General features: G+C 37.5%; 1 pseudogene; it reads left to right on the forward strand.

Moving 5' to 3' along the window:
• Positions 1-16,120: 16,120 nt before the first annotated feature.
• On the forward strand, positions 16,121-16,504 carry LOC136388948 (GTP-binding nuclear protein Ran-like; annotated as a pseudogene).
• The last annotated feature ends 8,791 nt before the right edge of the window (positions 16,505-25,295 follow it).

The raw sequence follows: 25,295 nt of genomic DNA on the forward strand, positions 1-25,295 counted from the left end.
TCAGATAAGGGCCTAATATCCAAAATATACAAAGAACTCATAAAACTCAACAACAAACAAACAAACAATCCAATAAAAAAATGGGAAGAGGATATGAATAGACACTTCTCCCAGGAAGAAATACAAATGGCCAACAGATATATGAAAAGATGCTCATCTTCTTTAGCTATTAGAGAAATGCAAATCAAAACGGCAATGAGATACCACCTCACACCTGTTCGATTAGCTGTTATTAGCAAGTCAGGTAACAGCAAATGTTGGAGAGGCTGTGGAGAAAAAGGAACCCTCATACACTGTTGGTGGGAATGTAAAGTAGTACAACCATTATGGAAGAAAGTATGGTGGTTCCTCAAAAAACTGAAAATAGAACTACCTTATGACCCAGCAATCCCTCTACTGAGTATATATCCCAAAAACTCAGAAACATTGATACGTAAAGACACATGCAGCCCCATGTTTATTGCAGCATTGTTCACAGTGGCCAGGACATGAAAACAACCAAAAAGCCCATCAATAGATGACTGGATAAAGAAGATGTGGCACATATACACTATGGAATACTACTCAGCCATAAGAAATGATGACATCGGAACATTTACAGCAAAATGGTGGGATCTTGATAACATGATACGAAGCGAAATAAGTAAATCAGAAAAAAACAGGAACTGTATTATTCCATACGTAGGTGGGACATAATAGTGAAACTAAGAGACATTTATAAGAGTGTGGTGGTTACGGGGGGGAGGGGGAATGGGAGAGGGATAGGGGGTGGGGAGGGGCACAAAGAAAACAAGATAGAAGGTGACAGAGGACAATCTGACTTTGGGTGGTGGGTATGCAACATAATTGAACGACAAGATAACCTGGACTTGTTATCTTTGAATATATGTATCCTGATTTATTAATGTCACCCCATTAAAAAAAAATTATATAAAAAAAAAAAAATTAGAGAATATTTTATAGCTTTATATTTATTTTGAAATGTCCCGTAATTTTTTTGAGCAGTATACATAATAGTAGGATTTGGCCTAGTCATTCATTCAAGAACGATTTTAGAGTTTAGCTAACCGCCAAGCATTGTTATAGCTGCAGGGAAAAAAACAACAACGCATAAACCCATCAGACGCAGTTCTTACTCGCATGGAAATCTCTAACGAGCAGATGCTCTGAAAGGATAGGAAATATGTTGGTTGTTATATTTTTATCAAGTAGGAGAGCCAAAATTCACATTTAGCTTAATGTAATGCCAAAGTCCATCATCCAATGTATCATTCCACCTCCACCAATTTTATCTGTATGTAATTTAGTGATCATTTGTCTCTTTTGTTGTTTATCTGTCCGACAAATGAATATCGTTCCCATGCTGGAAGATATCCCACATACCACATGAGTCTTAATGATAGGCAAAGGCTGTCTGTCACTGTGGACAGTGAAAAGCCAGATACAGTATATGTTTTCTGAGTCACTCATGCCGAACTTGGTTGGTCACCAATTTAGTACGCTTACTCTGAATTTTAATTAGATTTAGGTGTCTAAAGGAGAAAAAGATATCCATCAAATAAGTGGCAGAGAAAACACCTTGTGCTTAGGGCTCCTAGCCACAGAAACACAATCTGTGGATCCTCTGATTAGCAGTGGCAACAGAGATGATCTCAGTATGCTGAGATTTTTTACTCCAGTCCTTTCTTTTTAATTACTATATTCTGAGTCTGTCTCTCCTACCTTTCTGGTGATTGATTAAATCATCTATTTTTTGTGTGTGTCTATTGCTTGCAACTACAATTCTATGTTAATTCAGTTTAGACTTTTTCATTATGAGCAGCAAACTTGCTTGACCAATAGCAGATTGGATGATAATGGAGAGATCATCATATGCTTATGCAGAATTCTATACAACTCCCTCCTTCATCTCCTTCACTGTGGGAAAAGGCATATTAACAAGAATTAGAATTTTGATCATGCTTTTACAACCATTGACTAGTGTGATGGTAAAGAAAATACACTTTAAGTTATTTTGCTTATTGAAACATAAATTAGCCCTGGCAGGTTTGCTCAGTGGTAGAGCGTCGGCCTGGCGTGTGGAAGTCCCGGGTTCGATTCCCGGCCAGGGCACACAGGAGAGGCGCCCATCTGCTTCTCCACCCCTCCCCCTCTCCTTCCTCTCTGTCTCTCTCTTCCCCTCCCGCAGCCGAGGCTCCAAAAGATGGAGCAAAAGATGGCCCGGGCACTGGGGATGGCTCCATGGCCTCTGCCTCAGGCGCTAGAGTGGCTCTGGTCATGACAGAACGACGTCCCGAATGGGCAGAGCATCGCCCCCTGGTGGGCGTGCCGGGTGGATCCCAGTCGGGTGCATGCGGGAGTCTGTCTGACTGCCTCCCCATTACCAGCTTCAGAAAAATACAAAAAAAAAAAAAGAAACATAAATTAATTTAGCCAAAATGAGTATCTACAAATATCCAGGCTCTATTTAATAGCATCTCTAAAAAATTTGGAAATGGAATAAAATTGAGATATTATACTTTTGGTTTGGTCTACTCTTAATAGTGGTCAACCTTTTATTCTTTTTTTTTTAAGATTTTTATGTGAACATAATTCTAAGAATGTGAACTGAAAATCTGTCAAAACTTTTAACTCATAACTACCAAATAACCAGGAACCTAAAAGAACAGTTTATCAAGGAATTTGTTAATCCTCAAACTTGTGATTTTAACCAGAAAGGTTCCCTTACCACTGCATTCATCTTTGGTGACTCATTTGCTGATCAGTGCATGTGTTCTTTGTAATTCACGAACACTTTCTGCTTCTCTGAGTTTTTACTAGCGTTAATGTACACAAAACTTTTGTTGTTGTGGTTGTTGTTGTTTATAAGAGCTCTGCATTTGCTCCAAGAGACATTTGTTGTAAATGTAATCTAACTAAATAGAAATTTTCTGTGATATTTATCCATGATATAAATTATTCATAAATCTGTTGATTCAGTGTCTGTAATTATAGGGATACATTAACAGTTCTAAAAAGGAAAATGATTCAGCTGTCCATATTTTTTTATTCAGTCAATGTTTCAAAATTTTCAAGGATATCAGAGAGCTTGGCCACTGGGCATGTAGTTATAGCAATTAATAGTAACACATGGCAACCACTATATATTAATTACTTAGTCGTTAAACTTTATTTCCAGTAATTGGACATTTGATTTGCAAATGGATATCTCAGCATTTTTCAGAAGGTTTTTAATTCCAAAAAAAAGTTTATCTTTATTATTATGAACTGATGCCTTTAAAGATGATTCAAATTTAATTAAAAATAAGCAAAACATTTTTATTTTTATATTAAGTGAAGCTAAAACACAATATAAAGAAATAAAAAGGTACATCAAAGTGCCTAAGCCTAGGATATCATTCAATATCCATGTAAAAGCAGATGTCAAATTTCTGCAGGTTGAATTATCAAATAGATGCTATATATCCATTCACTTATTTTTGCCTTATATTTTTGTTATTGTCATTTCTATATTTCTAAGTAGTTCAATGTCAGTTTGTCTTTATTAGCTTTTGATTATTTTTTGGAAATACTGTTTTTCAGATTGACTAAATTTTACTTGTTATTTATTTTTTTATTCTATTGTTATACTAACTAGATCCTTTATCAGGAGTGTTTTAGTTTTACAGTTAATATATTACAAGACAGAAGGTATTTACAGTAAATTTGTTTTAACTATACATTAAAGACTTAATGAGTACATTCTAATCCAGACAAGGGGGAGAGGACAAAAGAATTTCAGGTCCCTTAAACAACAATCTGATATGAAGCACTATTGTTTTCACTATTGTCCTTTACATAATCACTTCCTTAATTTTTTTCTTATAAGAGCTATAAGTAAATGGAAGTTCTTTTGTTTTAGTATGTTATTTGGAGAGGTTTAAGTAAATTCTTTTTCAGAATGAGAGGAACTAGACTGTAATCTTGCCAATATTTGCCCTTTCTGTTCTGTTACAGGTGTTACTATTGCTGTAATTTTATATTTGTTCACATTTTATAGACTGCAAATACACATACTTTATCACTTTGTATATTTTATTCACCAAACAAAGTATCAGTTTTTACCTTTACTTTGTAGATAAGGACACTAAGAACAAAAGAATTATGTAACACATGACAGCTTGTGTTAGGATGAGCTAGTTCCATAGCCTCTGAAAACAAGTTGAGTGACCTTTCTAGTACACCACAGCATCTCACTATCTGTTAGCTTGCTGGTTATAAATACTTATTGAGCTAAATTTCTACTTTTCAAGCCCATGATAAAATCCATGGCCAATTTTATGATGCCATAGGCCATCATTTAATAGGGATATATATTTGATAGTAAAATATCAAAGATGTTACATATTAGATATTTAGAGTTTAGAAGCTCCATGATAGAAACACTTTTGGAAGATGGTTGTATAGAGAAAGTGGTGCTTGAAACCTTCCACAACCATGTCAAAATTACAACTGAACTATAGAGCAACCATCATTCAGAACTGCCTGAAATCTAGATGAACAGAAGTCCTATAACTAAAGATATAGAGAAGAAGCTACATCAAACATGGTAAGAGGGGCAGAGATGCAAAACAGACTGGTCTCACACCCACATGCGGCAGTTAAAAAATCTAGAGGAATATCTTGATTATAGAGGTCCCCCGTGACGAGTGAGCTGTCTTACCCCACACAGTCCTTCCAGCCTAGGGTTCAAGTACCAAGAAGACAAGTCTCCATAACTTCTGTCTGTAAAAACCAGTGTAAATTGTAGCTGAGTGAGATAGAAGTTGCTGGAGTCCCATGTATTCTTTTTAAAGGGCCCATGCATGGACTTATTTGGACTCACTCACTATGAGCTCAAGTGCTGAGGCAGAAGCTTAAAGGCAGGCACCAAGATCATACAAGGAAGAACTGAATTGTTCAGAGACAGCTGGAGGGAAGCTTTCTCTCAGAGAAAAGACTTGGCAGAGGTCATTGTTCCCTTTTTGAACTTTCCTTCGAATTAGTAGGCAGGTGCCATATCTGAATCTTCATCAACCTGGCTAAGAACTTTCATTAAACCCTGATGATTCCCTGAATTTCTGCCCCATCCAACTTGCAGGCCCACCCAAGCTGTTCTTAGGAGCTTTTTTATCCAAAGGCCTACACTGGTTCATGCTGAGGACTTTTCTAAAATCTCTCAAACAAGCAGCATCTGACCTCTGCATACTGTACCTTTTGCTAAGTGGTCCTAGGTCCAACTCTAGTAGAAACTTGCCTGGACTCATAGTTTGGTCTCTGGGCACCTCCAAACGCAACACAAGTAGCAGCCATCTGTAGATTCCTTTGTAGCTCATGCCAGGTGGCCTCAGTGAGGGCACTGGTAGCAGCTAACTTTGCCTTGCACTTCTCAGGAATCCCCAGAGTCAGTGCACTGGGTAAGCTGCTCGAGACCATGACAAAATACTACCTAACCACCTCCACTGATGACACACACAAGGGGGTGAACTCAGCAGGTATCTGAGCTCCACTGAAGTAAGTTCTGTTTCATGTGGTTGGTTCCTACACAGGAGATGCTCATGGTGGTCATAACCAGGCCTTGAAACCTATCAGTCTATGTGTAAATTCCTCCCATTCACCTGCCAAGAGCAATGAAAGCTCAACTTTATTATGAGGGTGCACACAGCCCACATGGTGGGCACACCTGTAGCACTCATCTAAATGACCAGGGAGCCTATGCCAGTAGGTCCTACAGGACACCTATTACATAAAGCCACTCTTTAAGACTGGATAATGTAGCAGCTGTACCTAATACATAGAAACAAATAGAATGAGGCAGCCAAAAGGAGGAGACAAAAGTATGTCTAAAATAAAAGAACAAAATGAAACTAAAAAAAAAAAAAAAGAAACTAAACAAAATGAAGACAAGCAATCTATCAAAAGCAGAATAGAAAACATTGGTTATAAGGATGCTCAATGAACTTAGAGGAAGAGTAGAGGAAAAAAGTAAGAACTTCAGCAAAGGGATGGGAAACATAGATAAAAACATAAAAAAGGAACCAGTCAGAAATGAAGAATAGACTAACTGAAATAAAGACTACATTACATGAATCAATGGTAGACTGGATGAAGCAGAGGATCAAATAGGCAATTTGGAAGTTAAGGAAGCAGAAAACACCCAGTCAGGACAGCAAAATGGAAAAAGGGTTTTAAAAAGTGAAGATAGTCTGGGACAATTTCAATTGTACCAAAATTTATATCATGGGAATGCTGGAAGGAAAATAAAGCAAGAAACTGAAACACTATTTGAATAAATATTGACTGAAAATTTCCAAACCCTGGTGAAGAAAATAGACATACACATTCAGGAAGCACAGAGTACCAACCAAGATGAACCTAAAAGATCCACACCAAGACACATCATAATTAAAATGCCAAAGGTAAAGACAAAGAGAGAATCTTAAAAACAGCAACAACAACAACAAAAAAGCAGTTTATTACCTACAAGAGAACTTCTATAAGGTTGTCAGATGATTTCTCAGAAAATTTTCAGGCCAGAAGAGAGTGGTAAGAAATATTCAGTTACGAAAAGCAAGGACTTAAAACCAAAATTACCTAGCATAGCTATCATTTAGAATCAAAGACAAATAAAAAAGCTTTTGCACAGCAAAAGGCATCATAAACAAAATAAAAAGACAACCCACAAAATGGGAGAACATATTCGCCAATACATCTGATAAGGCGTTAATAACTAAAATTTACAAAGAACTTCTAAAACTCAATACCAGGAAGGTAAACAATCCAATTAAAAAATGGGCAAAGGAACTAAATAGACACTTCTCCAAAGAGGACATACAGATGGCCAATAGGCACATGAAAGAATGTTCAACATCATTCATCATCAGAGAAATGCAAATTAAAACCACAATGAGATACCACATCACACCTGTCAGAATGGCCCTCATTAACAAATCAACACACAGTAAGTGTTGGTGAGGGTGTGGAGAAAAGGGAACCCTCCTGCACTGCTGGTGGGAATGCATACAGACTTGTGCAGCCTCTGTTGAAAACAGTATTGCATTTCCTCAAAAAATCAAAATGGAACTGTTGACCCAGTTGTTCCACCTTTAGGAATATATCCTAAGAGTCCCAAAACACTGATTTAAAAGAAGATATGCATTCCCATGTTTATTGCAGCATTGTTTACAATAGCCAAGATCTGGAAAAAGTTCAAGTGTCCCTCAGAGGAGGAGTGGATTTAAAAGCAGTGGTACATATACACAATGGAATACTATGTGGCAGTGAAAAAGAAGGAAATCTTACCTTTTGTGACAGCATAGATGGACCTGGAGATTAATATGCTAAGTGAAATGAGCCAGGCAGAGAAATATAAATATCATATAATTTCACTTATATGTGGAATCTAATGAACAAGGTGAACTGAGGAACGGAATAGAGGCAGAAGCAGGGTCACAGAGGACAGAGGGACAGCTGTCAGAAGGAAGGGATTGAGGAGATAGGATCAGAGAAGGTAAAGGGTTTAGTGAAATTATAGATACATAACCCATAGATACATATAACAGGACAGCAAATCCCAGAAGACAGGGGGAGGGAGTTAAGGAGAGGAGGACACAGCGGATGTAATGGGGGGCATGTGGTTGGGAAATGAAGGTGTTATATTGAGTGGAGCACCTGAATTCATGTTAATACAATAAATTAAAATTAAGAAAAAGTGTTAAAAATAAATTTTTAAAAAAAGACAAATAAAGAGCTTCCGTCAAGAAAAAGCTAAAGGAGTTTATCACCACCAAACCAATTTTACAAGTAATGTTAGAGGGTCTTCTCTAAGAAGAAGAAATGATAAAATATGAATAATAAAATTGCAATATAGATACATATGTATCAACAATTACTTTAAATGCAAATTGATTAAATAGTCCAAGCGAAAGACATATAGTGGCTTAATGGAAAAGAAAAAAGACACTTACCAAGTCTATATACAGGACATTCACTGTAGATTAAAAGGCACACAAACTAAAAGGAAAGGGATGGAAAAAGATATTTCATCAAAATGGAAACTGGCAAAAAAAAAAAAAGAAACAGTTGTAACAATACTTACATCAGACAATACAGACTTTAAAACAAAGGCTCAATAAAAGACAAAAGAAGACACAGCAATCCATTACTGGTTATTTATCTGAAAGAACCCAAACCACTATATCAAAAATACAAATATATTTATAAGTTTATAGTAGCATTATTTACAATAGCCAAGATATGGAAACAACCTAAATGTCCATCAGTAGGTGAATGAATAAAGAAATGGTGCATCTAATAATGGAATATGACTCAACCATACAAAAGAATGAAAACTTGTCACCTGGAACAATATTGAGAGACCTAGAGGACATTGTGCTGAGTGAAATAAGCCAGATGGAGAAAAACAAATGCCAGATGATTTCACTTACATGTGGAACCTAAAAAACAAACAAACAAATAAACATAACAGATTCAGACTCATAAATGCAGAAAAAAATTTGACAGACATCAGATGGGAGGGGATTTGAGGTGATAGGTGAAATAGGTGAAGGGATTTAGAAGTAAAATTTAGTAGTAACAATAGTCGCAAGGATGTAAAGTTCAGCATAGGTAATAAAGTCAGAAATATTTTAATTATATATGGCTTCATATGGTTACTAAATTTATTAGGGTGATTATTTTGTAAATTATATAAATGGTTAATCACTGCATTATACACTTGAAACTAATACAGTATTGTATATCAATTATAATTTGCCTGACTGTGGTGGCACAGTGGATAAAGCATCAACCTGGAACTGAGGTCGCCAGTTCAAAACCACAGGCTTTCCTGGTCAAGGCACATATGGGAGTTGATGCTTCCTACTCCTCCCCTATTCTCTCTCTTTCTCTCTCTCTCTCACCTCTCTCTCTAAAAATGAATAAATAAAATTAAAAATAGTAAAATTTAAAAATAAAAAAAATATATTTTAAAAATGTAGTCATATTACCCAAAATAGCAACAAAATAAAACAGGTAGAGTGGATTTTTGCTGAAACACAAACAGGAAAGAGGCTTAAAGAAGTATGGTGAATGCATTTATAAAGGACAAAACAAAACATTTTAGTTGTATAATAAAGTGAGAATTCAATTCACTTCTATATCAGCAAATTAAATCTCTGAGATGTCTTAGCCTGAATAAATGGCAAACAGACCCAAGGGTATTATTTTCTTACAGCTTTTCTCTGAGTTATAGATGGGAGGAGGGTAATTTCAGCCTTTCTCAATCATGCTAAGAGTAAATATGGGAATGTGCAATAACAATGCTATTTAGTGACCTACATTTTACTAGTGTTAAGCAACTTGATTTGATAACCATCTTGATCTGATAAATTGATGTGTCAGATTTTATGGCTCTCTTTTTAGAGATGAAAAACATGAGTTAAGAATCTAACCCAAGTACACAAAGATCTTAAGCAATAAATTTAAAGATAGAACTCAGTTTTCTTCACATCAGGTCTGCATTTCTTCTGCTCTACCCACCCATTTTGCCCCAACTCTGCCAATTTTAGGAGCCATCACAATGCTCCCGACACATGACATTTTGTGATAGTGGACTGGCAACAACAGCATTTAAAAAATTCTGTTCAAGAGAGCATACATTCTCTGTATATTTCTAGAAGACTTCCTCAGTTATTCACTAGGCATTATGTAACTAAGCAGTCAAAATTTTTACAATAAAAACTCAAATCCCAATGTCAAGGTAACACACAAAAGAAATACTTTCTGGGAGATAAATGCTCAGAAGAAGAAGAGAACATTTGTATTTCAAGGCATTGGGAATTGCTTTGTGCCACTCCTGGATTTAACCCTTGTCTTGGGTTAAATCAATGGACTTGAGTGTCATCATTGTATATTCCTAATAGTATAGCAAAAAGTGCCATCATCACAGTCATTCTAATTTAAAACCAGAAACAGAACACTTAGAAGCAAAAAATGTACAGGCAAGGGAAAAATGCTGACACTGGCTGTATCTGTACTTAGAAATAATTTGTTCATGAGTGAATTGCCTACATGCGTTAGCAAGTAGTGATTCAAGAGTTACTTTTTCATGAGGCAGACATATGGGAAACAGAAAAATCTTATATCCATACAGGGAGAAAGATGTATAAGAACAGAATAATAAGCTGTGATTATGCATTGCACTAATGAGAACAAATAGATATTGTGTTGTCAAGAAAACATAGCTCTATCTTTAAATTTGTTGCTCTGGATCTTCGTGTATTTGGGTTAGTTCCTTAACTTGACTTTTTTTTAATCTCTAAAAGGAGAGTTATAAAATCTGACCCATCAACTTATCAGATCAGGATGCTCATCAGATCAAGTTGCTTGAAACGTATAAAATGTAGGTCAACTGAATAGCATCTTCAGAGACAGTATTTTCAAACTGAATTTGGATATTAAAAATAAAGGATGATGTTAAATTGCATGTTATATAAATATTAATCATATGCTAGATCATAAGCAAAATATTATTTCAAACAGGATGATTCATTAGGGTAGGCTATTGTCTCTAAGGATTTGAAAGCTGAATGTACATAGCACAAAGAATAATCAACCAAGCACTTTGTAATCATGAATAGCCTTTCACTCTATTAGTTCTCTTTTATCTGAAATATTTACATATGCATGAACATTTGTTAATATTATTTTTAAAGTTGTAGTGACAAAATATGCTATAAAGCTGTATTGAGCATCTGAATTTTTAAAAGAAATTGAAAAAGGCAACATATTGCTATGGAAGTCAGTATAATCATCACTAGGAAAACTCATAATTGTGTTCAGGTATAGAAATTGAAATTTCCTTTCTGGCTCTTTCAAATGTGATATATCAATGTCACTTCATTGTCTCATTAGCTATGTTGGCGCTTCTTGACTGGATTGTATTGGCACTCTAATTTAGCTTCAACCTACTTTTTGTTTGTAATTTTCATTCATTTTAATATATTTCCTGTTTTCTGTTTAGAGTGACACTTTTCACCCCGTCTTTGTGCTTTTTCCACTGCTTAATGCCTTGTTTGTATTCCATATCCCTACACTTTATTCTTCTTTAAAGATCTCAGTTAAAAAATCTTCCTTCTTAAAATATTTTCTAATTCCAAATAAGCATGGGCCACCCATTTAACCCTAATTACAGACATCTGCAGGAGGTTGCAGCTAACAAGAGTCTTTTGTGAGCAATTTTCTTTATTTCCTGTGTCTTACTGTGAACTAGAATAGGCAATGATTCCAGGTATTGGTGACTACAGAGGTAGTCATTTTATCAGGCTGAAAACAACTGACCCGACAGTGCTTTCTATATGTTTACAGAGCAGTTTTTGAGAGCCCAAATAGCACAAAAGTGAGATTTAATGAGACAGCACTTTATTTCATAAAGATACAGGTTGACAATCCATTTTTATTAGCAATATTTTTATTATATTAATGATGACTAAATCATTAGGTCCTTTCTGTAAAATGTTCAGGCTCTAATGGCTACCACATTAAAGAACTTTATCAGATTTCAATGTTCCCAAAATCTGATGATCTTCAGAACATATTGTTTATATCTCACAACATAGTCATTCTAATTGTCCTTATTTTGAATTCAAGGATTAAAAATAAAACTTAAAATGTAACTTAATTAAAATTATGAAGATATTTGGATGTTTTCCTGGTTTGAGGTACTAGAACACATATTCATTTGTTCAGCAAATAAATATTGATGAGCACCCACATTTTTCCTTAATACATTGCAGATTATGGAAACTCAAGGATGGTCATCTTTACCTGGAAAATTTCTATTTAAAATTATTTTTTATTTATCATTATATTGAGAGAATTATCATATATATTTTTAAATAAAAATTCTGAGGCCTTGGCTGGTTGGCTCAGTGGTAGAGTGTCACCCTGGGGTGTAAGAGTCCTGGGTACAATTCCCAGCCAGGGCACACAGGAGAAGCACCCATCTGCTTCTCCACCCCTCCCCCTCTCCTTCCTCTCTGTCTCTCTCTTCTCCTCCTGCAGCCAAGGCTCCATTGGAGCAAAATTGGCCTGGGCACTGAGGATGGCCCCATGGCCTCTAACTCAGGTGCTGGAATGGCTCTGGTTGCAACAGAGCAATGCCCCAGATGGGCAGAGCATTGCCCCCTGGTGGGCATGCTGGGTGGATCCCGGTCAGGCGCATGTGGGAGGGAGTCTGTCTGTCTGCCTCCCTGTTTCCAACTTCAGAAAAATACAAAAAAAAAAAAATTCTGACATTACTTTCATGTAAAATGATTTATAATCTTGTTAATATATACAAAATTCTCCAAGCTTTGTGATAATAATACTTGGCCCTGAGGAGTTTATTTCACCTTCTATTTACTGGAACTTTTTATATCTACAAAATAATAGGGAATAAAAGATATTATTGCAACTATTATAGCTTTTATTTCAACAAGCTTTAGTATTTACTTCTATGTTTCAGAATTACTAGTTTCTGAGATACAAAGGAAAGTAATATTAACTGCTATCCTCTAGAGTTCCTAGTCTAGTAGGAGAAAAATAAAATAATATCTATGGTCTAAATAATGCTTTATTGATTGTATATCTTGCTTATTTCTTCTTATTAATTGAGAAAATTTAAATCTGTCTTCTCTCTGATTCTTGAATTTAGAAATATTTACTCAATGATAACTTCATTCTCAATAAACAATTAGTTTTCAATTTTTTTAATTCATTTTTTTCAGTTTTATCTGAGTTTTTCATAGCTTTTAGGCAGAAACAGAATCAATATTGTGCTATACCACTACTCTGTAAAAACAGCAAAACATTTTGGGAAGGCCCAGAGTTGACCATAAAGGGAGTCTAAGATTAAACAGGTAACCAGGACTTATTATGAAATACATGATTTTTGGAATGGCTGTGGTTGATTGTTAACCAACTTTCTATTTGATACAAAATATTTCCATTTAATTTTAATGGTCTATGTCCATTCTGGATCTTGCAGCACTAAGGATGCTATTCCCCTTTCCATGGCAATGACTGATGTTTACATTGACAACAAGAAAAATTCTAGTTTTGAAAACTTATGACTGATATAAAGACAAATAAATCTGATCCAGGGCAGGTAAGTTCTTATATCCTACCAGAAAATATGTCAGAAATAAATTTGAGTCAGTAGAACTAACTAGCCTAAGTTTAGAGAGTTTCACATTTCAGCTCACTATAAAGAATTTTCTAACAATTATAACATCATGAATAGAATAAGCTGACTTTGAAGTAATGAGGTTCTCGTAATTAAATGTTTGAATAAAAATATATGAAAGTGTGGCAGAGGAAGTCATTGTAAATGGTCCTGGGATGAAGGAGATGATCTTGAACTTTTCTTCCATCCTACTTTTCTAACACTCTTCCTAGGTTAAATTTTGCTCTGTCACCTTTCTTAAAAAGGCTGGTTATTTTGAAAAGTGTGTCTGTGAAGGAGGCAGAAGGAAGATAAAAATTTTAAAAGACAAAGATAGGAGGCTGATGAGGTAAAGAAAGCAGTGGATAAGGAGATCAGGTAGGCAGTATGAAGAGACAGGAAATTAGGCAAGGGGATGCATAGTGCTAAGCCTAATGAGTCTTGTTTTTTCATTGCAGGAATGAGCCAATATGAAACTACTAACATCTATCTGCTTAGTAAATTTTGGATGTGTTTAAGCAGAATTCAAACTCCAAGTTTTGACCTCCATAACGTTAGGGTGTTAGGTAACTCTACAATGCCAGGATGACCGCTGATCTTCAGCCTGACCTTTTGCGCATATACTTCTGCTTCCATGGCCTGCACAGAGCAAAGCAGAGAAGCCCCAACAAATATGGCTTGTTTATGGATAAAGCTGCAAACTTCTGTACACAGTTGTGTGGCATGTTCTTTACGCCCCCTCCCACTTCCAAGTCTACACCGATCCTCATTCTCCAGCGTTCTTCTGTCTTTTCTCTGTTTAATGCAAGGGTGTCCTTATGATTCTAATTTTACTTTTTTTTTTTTTATTCAGGAAAATTCTACATCTATGTTGTCATTGTCCAAAGAGAAAGTTATCTAACTTATGCTCCCTCTATATTTGACTTAGCCTTTCCAACCCTTTTTTGGTGTGAGACATGGTCTGATGACCCATCTTTATTACTCCTCAAATTCAAAGTTGCCTAAAGAAATTTTCTGATTCTCTATCTAAGGATATACAACTTGTCCAAACCTTCCTTTGGGATGAGAAAAGTGAAGAAACTCTATTATTAAGAAATTAAGCACTGAAAAAAAAAAGCAAAAACCCTTCTGTTTCTCTTTTGCTTCTAAAAAGTAATATATCAATTTATAAGTTAGTGAGTCTAAGGAAATTATGAGGAAAATAAAAGTACATTCACAGCTTCTACTAGACTTTTTCAGTCCCATATGTTCACTCGTCCTTTACTGCAAATCATTAAAATAGTACATTTCATGCACAAATATATGTAATGCTCATATGTACCACACTATAAGAATGAATTCCATAGTGTAGGCTGAAGTTTACACAAGGGTGTTAGAAGGCTTCCTTTTATATTACAGCCAACACAGAGTCTATTCTAGCAATGTTCCTGAAATTATCATATTTTGTTCTGGCTTTTTCTTTAACCGTTTCTCACTGAACAATAAGAGCTAAGATTGCTCTTCATATGTCATAAAATATTAAAAATTGCTCTGGTATGTTGCTGGAACCATAAGACAAAACACGGACAATTTTATAACTTCTTATAATTTCTCTGAACTTTGTTATTTTGGTAACAAAACACAAAATTAGCAAATATGTCTAAACTACTAAGATGTTAAATTGGAAGTGAACACTCTTACAGATTTTACTTTTAAAACCACGATTGGGAATTTTGCTTCTGCTTTTCAATAACACATTATTTACCATATTAGTCAGATACATTAACATCAAAATACATTTAGGAATTAATCATAAGACTACTAAAAAATTGGCATTTTATCAATACAAAACTTTTAACCCACCAGAAAGTTATAATAATTTATTTATCTTTATTTTTTTATTATTTATTTATTTATTTACAGGGACAGAGAGAGAGTCAGAGAGAGGGATAGATAGGGACAGACAGACAGGAACGGAGAGAGATGAGAAGCATCAATCATCAGTTTTTTGTTGCTAGACCTTAGTTGTTCATTGGTTGCTTTCTCATATGTGCCTTGACCGTGGGCCTTCAGCAGACTGAGTAACCCCTTGCTTGAGCCAGCGACCTTGGATCCAAGTTGGTGAGCTTTGCTAAAACTAGATGAGCCTGCGCTCAAGCTGGCGACCTCGGGATCTAGATTCTGGGTCCTTTGCATCCCAGTCTGACGCTCTATCCACTGTGCCACCACCTGGTCAGGCTATAATAATTTATTTTTGAAGTTAGGTTTTGAAGTTAAATCATTCAATAACTGTCTGACAATAAGTGTCCCAATGCTGAAGGTAGGTGGAGCACTGACAAAACTGCCATACGACGGTGGTCCAGTTGTCAAACCTTTCTCTGATAGTGAATTAGGAGGGTGTACTGGAGAAAGGGAATGATGTACTAGTTAATCCTATGCATTAGGTTTTTGAATGGTGCAGAGAAAATGGTATCTATAAAGATAACATGATTGCCTGGATATTGCCAAATGCCACTGGTGTTGCACAAAAAGGAAATGAAGAGTTGAGGGGAGTACTGAGCAGCTGAAAGCCAGTGTAAAAATCTTTCCTGAAGTGAGGTAGAAAAAGCTGAGGACTGGTGCACAGTCAGACTGGCCTGGAGATGCTTCTGGAGATAACATACAATGGCTGCCTCATGAGCACCTATGGTCAGTTCAAACTTGTATTGCTTGGTTATAATGGGACTGAGAAAACTACATTTGTGAAATATCATCTAACTGGAGAATTTGAGAAGTATGTAGCTACCTTGGGTGTTGAGGTCCATCCTCTCGTGTCCCACACCAGCAGAGTACCTATTAAGTTCAATGTGTGGGACAGCGGGTCAGAGGCTCAGTGGACTGAGAGACAGCTATTATATCTAAGCCCAGTGTGGCATTGTAATGTTTGATGTGACTTCAAGAAGTATTTACAAGAATGTGCCTAACTGGCACAGAGATCTGGAAAAAGTGTGTGAAAATTTCCCCATTATGTTGTGTAGCAACAAAATGGTATTAAGAAAGAAAAGTTAAGGCAAAATCAATGGTCTTTCACTGAAAGAGGAATCTTTATTATAAGACATTTCTGCCAAAAGTAACTACAACTTTGAAAAGCCCTTCCTCTAGCTTCCTAGAAAGCTAATTTGGGACTCTAACTTGGAGCTGGTCACCATGCCTGCTCCTGCCCCATCAGAGGCTGTCATAAACCTGGCTGTGGCGGCACAGTATGAACACCAACTAAGGTTTGCCCAGACCACTGCTCTCCCGGATGAGGATGATGAGCTGTGAGAAAGAGAACCTGGAGCCCAGTGTCAGAAGTCTGGTTTTGTAGGCAACTGTCCTGTGACGTCAGTGGGGCAGCGGGTTTGCCCTTCATTATATAGCTAAGCGGACCTGTGCTTGATCATGGGGACTGAAAGAGATGAATGGGCTTCTGAGTGAATGTGGCAGTTAAAAAGTACCTTTATTTTTTGGACCTGCATATTTAGCTCTTTTGGAAGGCAGTTGTTTCCTTATCAAGTTTCAAATATAAGACTGCTGTGGTTGCATCACAATATTCAATGATAAAACCTTGTTTGTTACTGTCATCCTCATTCCTTTTTCTTTGGAATTGAATAAAATGAATTTTAAAAAAAAGAAAAAAAAAGAAAAGGCTGTGAACCAATTCATAAAACAGCAGTCAGAGAGGCCAAATTCAAAGAACGTTGTATGCTCACCAAGGCTATTCTATTATGTCAAGATCATTTTACCTGGTGGGAAATATTGGGGCTCTGACACATGGGATGAAGATACCAGGATGCATGCTATGTAACTTTTTGTCTTAGAATCCTTCTGAGCCTATAAAAATAGCACTCCCATCAAGAACTAGCATGCCTCATCTCCCACTTCTTGTTTGGAAGATAATGCTGAGGTTCTTTCCTGTCAGTTATAAAGTGTGTCCCTCAAGAGCTGCTCCTACCTTCTGTCAAGTCCACCTACTTCATTACTAGGGTTAATTCATAGCATAACCTAGGTGGTTCTATAGTCAAAAGAGCTATAAGAAATAGATTTTATATACCAATAGGTACAGGCAAAGTATGAATGAGACTGTATTCTGAAGGTGTTTAATCAAGGGACAATAATATAAAATAGGAGAAGAAAGGATTATTGACTTGGTAATGCTCTCCTGTCATGTCATACTTATCACTGAGGAAAAGATCTCAGGAGATGGGGTAAACTTGCTACTAATATGTTTCCTAGAGGCATGTAAAAAAGAATGGTCCATAATGAGTGAAGTTAAAAGGCCAGAATTGCCATAGCAGAAATGGGAAAAATAAACGGTCATGGAAGTGACCAGACATCTATGGCCAGAAGGTCTACTAGACGGTTATGTTCATGAGAAGGCCCAGAACACATACCATTTACAAGGGCTATGAGGAGTGATCTTTTGAGAGGGGAATGAGCAACATTAAATTTTTTAATGGTATCATTACTCTATAAGCCATAGCTGTCAATAAGAGAAAATATTATAAAATGTGGCTTACTGACAATAATTAGAATACTAGGACTCCCCCCAAAATAAAGAAAAGGTGACTACAAATATCTATCAAATCAAAATGGAAGCCAAAAGACCTGATCTATAATGAATTTTAAACATGGCATCCTTAACGGCAAAATGAAAATGCAGTCAACAAGGATACAACTCAGCTTGAATTAGCAGAAGAAATCAAGGATGGATGACCAGGAAGCTTAGGGAAGTTGCCTCAACAAAAGCCATGATCCCCTTCCTAGTTCCACATTTTATGCTGTTTTCAGATCTAAAACCCATTGATTGAAAAAGAGACCAAGTCTCCAAGACAAGGGGCTCTTTAAAAACACAGCAATGCCCTGGCCGGTTGGCTCAGTGGTAGAGCGTCGGCCTGGCGTGCAGAAGTCCCGGGTTTGATTCCCGGCCAGGGTACACAGGAGAGGCCCCCATCTGCTTCTCCACCCCTCCCCCTCTCCTTCCTCTCTGTCTCTCTCTTCCCCTCCCACAGCCAAGGCTCCATTGGAGCAAAGATGGCCCGGGCACTGGGGATGGCTCCTTGGCCTCTGCCCCAGGCGCTAGAGTTGCTCTGGTCACAACAGAGTGATGCCCCAGAGGGGCAGAGCATCACCCCCTGGTGGGCAGAGCGTCTCCCCCTGGTGGGCGTGCCGGGTGGATCCCGGTAGGGCGCATGCGGGAGTCTGTCTGACTGTCTCTCCCCGTTTCTAGCTTCAGAAAAATACAAAAAAAAAAAAAAAGAACACAGCAATGATATTCAGTATGTTTTTCAGTCTTTCTTGTAAGGGATCTACATCCAGTTATTCAGGTTAAGCGATAGATTGAGAAAATGGCATTATTCAAACATTTCAAGGATTACTGGACACACATATAAGTTGATATAGATCCCTGGAGATCCAAAGTATAATCATAGTAGATCTGATAAGAGTTGGGTCACATGAGGCAATGCAATACTCCTACAATCTTGGCAAAGTTTTAGTTTATAAGAAATTGCTTGGTTCTGTAAATACATCCAGTGGTCATTTTTCTGTTTCCCAGTGTGTTCAGATTTCAGACTCACTATTAGATTTTGAAAGCTAAAGATAGTCTTAGAGGTCATATACTCAATGCTCTCCAATTCTTGTATTTTTCAAGGTTTATCTTTAAAAAGTAAAGACTAAAATTTTTATGTACATTGATGAACTTGCCGTCCAAACCTCTTTAGACTCATCTTCAAGAAGTTACCCCTAAGAAGCAACACAACCAACAAAGGTTCATGATATTTTGTGTGAAAATATATTAAAACAAAATCTTTGAATTTCTATGTAAAATATCTATATGCTCAAAACTTTTGGTGTTCTTTACCTTCCCATCCTAAAAGAGACAGCAGGTTCACTGCCCAGGGAATCTTAGGACACCAAGCACAGGTCAGTACAGGAAGGAAGGAAAGGAAGAAAGTACCTTACTTCAACTAGAAGGTTACAAGTGAAAAAAATGGAAAACAACTTAAGATCAGGTGCGCTATTAATGAGCTACTTACTGCTCCAGCTCTACAATCCCTACTTTGAGATTTTTTGTATATTCACAATCATTAAATATCTTTAATGCTTTGTCTACTTTTTTTTTTCATTTCTGAACTTCTGAAAACACTGTCTACCAGTTTATAGTACCCTACATAGGTAAATAAAGAACTGGTGTCTTGGGAAATCACAATACAAATCATCTTCTGTGCTCTGCCTACTCTTTCTTACTTCCCCCCACCACAATCCCTGGCAACCACATTTTACTATATATACTCATAGTTTGCCTTTTCCAGAATGTCACGTAGTTGGAATCACACAGTAAGCAGCCTTCTCATATTGGCTTCTCTCACACTAATATGCATTTAAGCTTCCTTCATGTCTTTTCACAGTGTGATAGCTCATTTATTTTTGCTGTTTAATATTGTCCCACTCTTTGGAGGTTTCACCTCTGATGAAAGCAACTGCAAGTGACATTTCAAAATGCATGGATACAAGAAAGAATATAATTGGAATCATCTTCTTTGCATATATGTTTTGTCACAGCACAGATAGTTTATCTGCTCACACTCAATGTTTTGCTTCTTTATAGGAATAATTGACATACAATAAACTGTTGAGAAAGAATACAATTTCATAAGTTTAGACAAATTATACACTCATAAAACCATTGCCACAATTAAGATATTGATTATCTACCACTTTCCAAAGTTTTCTTTCCTCACTTATAATCTCTCCTTCCTACACACCCCACCACCCACACCAATTTCCAGGTAATCATTGACATACAGTGTGTCTATAAAGTCATGGTGCACTTTTGACCGGTCATCAGAAAGCAGCAAAAGACAATAGAAATGTGAAATCTGCACCAAATAAAAGGAAAACTCTCCCAGTTTCATACCTATTCAGTGCAGTTCGATGTGGGCTCACGCACAGATATTTTAGGGCTCCTTAGGTAGCTATCCCGTATAGCCTCTACAGACTTGTCACTGACTGATAGCCTACCAGAACGGGGTTTCTCCACCAAACTGCTGGTTTCCTTCAACTGCTTATCCCACCGAGTAATGTTATTCCTATGTGGTGATGCTTCGTTATAAATGCGCCAATATTCACATTGCACTTTGGTCACGGATTCAAATTTAGCGAGTCACAAAACACACTGAACTTTCCTATGTACAGTCCACATCTGGACTGGCATGGCCGGAGGCTGCTCTGTATACACGGTGTTACATCATTATCTGTGCATGTGCACATGCTGCCACATCATCCTACAGAAACTGGGAGGGTTTTCTTTTTATTTGGTGCAGATTTCACATTTCTATTGTCTTTTGTTGCTTTCCTGTGACTGGTCAAAAGTGCACCATGACTTTACAGACACACTGTACTTTCTATCACTGTGGATTAGTTTGTCATTTCTTTAATTTTATATAAATGTAATCATCATATGCATTCATTTTTCTCTTGCTTATTTCACCCAGTGCTGTTATTTTAAAATTTATTCATGTTATTTCATGTATCATTAGTTTGTTCTTTTTAGGCTGAGCTGTGGTTCATTTTGCTACTATCTGTTCATTGATTTGTTCATTCATTCACCTATTGATGAAAATCTTTGTTGTTTTCAGGTTTTATATATTACCTATAACATGGTATGAACAATCTTTTCTAATGCACATATTTTTTCATTTATTTTTGAAAAATGTATGTATGATAGATGGCTGCATATCTTTCATAACACTTGGTTGAGTCAGTCATTTTAAGAGAAAACATTCTAAGTTGTGTAGAGATAGCTCATTACAGTCTGCATTTTCCTAATGATCAATAACTTGAACATCTTTTACTGTGTTTATAAAGCAACTACATATTTTCCCCCCTAAAACAACAAAAATTTTCTTCTCACACTTCTGGAAAGCTGGGAAGTCCAAGATTAAAGTGCTGGCAAGGTTCCAGCTCAGGCTTCTTCTGTTCACTTGTACGAGTTTGCCATCTACTCGTGTGCTCACCTGAACTCTTCTGTGTGTGTAAAGTGGGGGCAGGAGAAGAGAGTGAGCTCATCCATACATGTTTTGTGAACAGTCTGTCCAAATTTTTTGCCCAAGATTCAGTTTGCATTTTGTTTCTTATTATGAAAGTTCCATATTCCAGATCAAAGACCAACTATGTGAATTGCAGATATTTCCTCAGTCTACTGTGGCTTTTCTTTTACTGTTTTAAATGTCTTTTGATGAGCAAATGTACTTAACTTTGATCACATAAGATTTATCATTTTTATTCTTGTGTATATTTGGGCTTTTAGTTTATTTTTAAAAGATTTATTTTTATTTATTGATTTAGAGAGAGGAAAGAGAGAGAGCGAAAAGGAAAAAGGACCAGGTAGCATCAGCTTATCATAGTTGCTTGTTGTATGTGCCTTGACTAGGCAAGCCAAGATTTTGAACTGGTGACCTCAGCATTCCAGGTCGATGCTCTATCCAGTGTGCCACCACAGGTCAGGCTACTTCCTTTTCCTTTTCTTTTAATGTAAGAAATCCTTCCTAACCAAAGATAACAATGTATATCTCTTGTTTGTTCTAGGAATTTTTTTTTTTTTTTTTTGTATTTTTCTGAAGCTAGAAACCGGGAGAGACAGTCAGACAGACTCCCGCATGCGCCCGACCGGGATCCACCCTGCACGCCCACCAGGGGCGACGCTCTGCCCACCAGGGGGCGATGCTCTGCCCCTCCGGGGAGTCGCTCTGCCGTGACCAGAGCCACTCTAGCACCTGGGGCAGAGGCCAAGGAGCCATCCCCAGCGCCCGGGCCATCTTTGCTCCAATGGAGCCTTGGCTGAGCGAGGGGAAGAGAGAGACAGAGAGGAAGGAGAGGGGGAGGGGTGGAGAAGCAAATGGGCACTTTTCCTGTGTGCCCTGGCCGGGAATCGAACCCGGGACTTCTACATGCCAGGCCGACGCTCTACCACTGAGCCAACCGGCCAGGGCCTGTTCTAGGAATTTTAATAGTTTTAAGTTTACACTTAAGTCTATGATGCATTTTGAGTTAATTTTTGTAAATGATATGAGATATGGTTTAAATTTTACTATTTTTTATGTGTATATCCATTTTTTTGAAAAGACTATTTTTTTTCTCCACTGAATTGTCTTTACACTTTAGTTGAAAATAATTTTCTGGATTTTTTAATCTGTTCTATTGATCTATTAATATTTGTCTATTTTGATGCCAATATTACACTGTCTTGATTACTGTAGCTTTTATAATCTGTATTGAAGTCAAGCTGTATAATCATTCAACTGTATTCTTGTTCAAATTTATTTTTATTTTGTAAAACCTTTTGATTTCCATATGAAAACTTAAAATTATATTTCTAACTATCATAGAACAACTTGCTAAATTTTAATTGAAATTGGATTAAGTATAGATCAATTTGTAAAGAATTAATATCTGAAAAATATTGAGTCTTCTGATATTTAAATATGGATTGCCTTTGTATTTATTTTTGTCTTCTTTAATTTCTCTTATGAATGCTTTATAGTTTTTAGTTCAAAATTTATACATAACTTTTATCACATTTATGCATAAATAGGTTATTTTAAATTTTCTGATATTTTCAAATTTCTGATTGTATAATGCTAGTATATGAAAATGCAATTTATTTTCTATTGACCTTGCATCTTGCAAATTTTCTCAACTTAGATATTAGATTCAGTACCTTTTATTTTTCTCTGTAGATGTTAATGATTTTCTACTTGTTTCCATAGTTTGACTTTTTTCTTTTCGATATGAATGTGGTTAATTAATTATTTTTTAATATTGTTTACCATCATGCACTGCCTAGGTTTTCCAGTACAATGCTGAATAAAAATAAGAAATATATTTTTTAATATCAACTATATTTTTAGATGCTTTTCAAAAATCAAGTTTTTTACTTTTTCTTATATACTTTTTTAAAAAAAATCAGGAATAGATACTGTATTTCATCAAACAAAATCTTCTATTTATTGAGATTATTATATGGCTTTTTACATCTGTTAATATGGTAAATTATTAATAAATTGTCAAATGCTATACCACCCTTGCATTTTCTGGGATAATCTCTACTTGATAACAATACATTGCTTCCTTTAAATATTGTTGAATTCTACTTTCTTTCTTTTTTTTTTTAAGTGAGAGGAAGAGAGATAGAGACAGACACGTGTGGGTGGAGCTTGGAGCGCATTCCTAGCATCTGTGGCTGATGCAATGCTGTGAAAATACTCCAGCTCCCAGAACCATCCTGGGCATACCCAGGAAGGGAGCTCGCCTGCCATAAGGAAGTGACTCAGTGCCAACCACGCAGCTCCCTGATCTTTTCAGCCATTGGCTATGAAGGACACGCTGTAATGCCCTATAGGCTGAATCTGTGAATATAGGCTTGCTTACTTTCTGAATAAAGTGGATCTGCGTAACTGAACCTGGTCTCCAGAGTCAAGTCTTTGCATCTCCAACGTCCTCACCCCGGGCAGGATTTGTCCACAACTGGAGCCCAACATGAGGCAGGGACCTAACCTGCATCCAAGGGACGGGTGAGTGACCTCTGCAATGGGAAACCTTCTCCCCCACTCTCGAGCCCCCACAGGATCAAGCCCTCCATGCTCTATTGCAGAGTAGGCGAGTTAAAGTTAGTGAAAAGAATCTTTGTACTTACTGGGAGATCCTCTCTGGTTTCAATCCTTGGCTTCGAGATGTGCCTCTTTGGGACCCCAATACTTGGGTCCGAGCTTTCCGGAGCGTCCATTCAGCCCAAGTACATGGGGGACAAACCTTCGCTCTCGGCCTCATTCCTGCCCTGCTAGCGATACATGCCTGCCTGACCAGTGCTCCTCCTGGGGACTCTCTGCCAGTGCCAAAGATATTGTAGGCTGCCCCTCTCTCTGGGGAGCCCCCACCTTCCTATTTGCCCCCCTACACTGAGGAGAAAAGTAGTTAAGTAGTTTAGCCTCCAAGTTTGATGGACTTGCAGCCAAATGCGCAGCAACGAAACTAACCAAATTGCTAACTGTGCCATCAGCTCAGCAGCCAGAAAAAGCAGAAGTCGCTACTTCCACATTCCCTGCCAGGGCTCAATGCCACACCCCAGCCTCTCAGATGCCATTTTCTCCAACACATATTCCTGCTGCAGACCCATGGGCCAGCCTATACACCCCCATGTGTCTTTTTTCTTTCTTTCTTTCTGTCTGTCTGTCTTGTCTATTTTTCTGTATCTCTTGCTCTCTCTCTCCCCCACCCCTCTCTCTGAAATGACGCTGGAAGGACTCAGCCACGGCACAGTGGTGGGGATCACGCCCTCTTCTAACATAAGGGAGAGGTTATGCTTGGGTTTTTCAGCCAATTTGGACTCCAACCTGCTTGACAGGGTTTTTTGGCACCCACTAAGTGGTTCAGTCTTCACCCATCCAAAGCCACAGCCCTGGCCTTCTCCATACCAACTATGCCTGAGGGGAAGAGGTACTCAGTGCTCCAGAAGAAGACCTCATGGCCGGTATGCATGCCCTATAACCTGGGGGGATGTGGAAGTTTTGACAGGGCAGGCTCAGAGAATTGCCCCTGATGGGCCCCCAGGCCCTGGTGCTCTGTTCTTGCTTATGTGTGCTATAGTGACCGCTGACTCCCAGACGCAGGCAGCAAGCCTGGCATAGCAAGCTGGTGTTTTCAGTTCATCTTTGGAGGATGAGGAGAATTGGGCCGGAGTTGCGATTTGCAGACTCCAGAAGGTAAATGGCAGCATCTGCAGCAGGAGGATGAATGGAAGCCAGACTTGCATCACCAAGTGGCCATTAGAATGGCAGGGAGTGCCTGCTAAGCCGCTGGTGGGTTTGCTGACATTTTGGGACATAGGGGTGAATGCCATCATGCTCTCCAGAGCAGAGATGGAAATGTTGACTGATATTGCCACATGATCCTCCTTGGGACAGTGTAAGACCTGCCAGGATGGCAGGAATGAGGGGTGTGGCTGAGGCCTCATGTGAATGGACTGATTTCCTGGACTATGACCAGAGTGAGCACTGGCTTCTTTGTTGGATGGATT

Source organism: Saccopteryx leptura, chromosome 1 (assembly GCF_036850995.1).
Source record: "Saccopteryx leptura isolate mSacLep1 chromosome 1, mSacLep1_pri_phased_curated, whole genome shotgun sequence".
NCBI classification, from domain to species: Eukaryota; Metazoa; Chordata; class Mammalia; order Chiroptera; family Emballonuridae; genus Saccopteryx; species Saccopteryx leptura.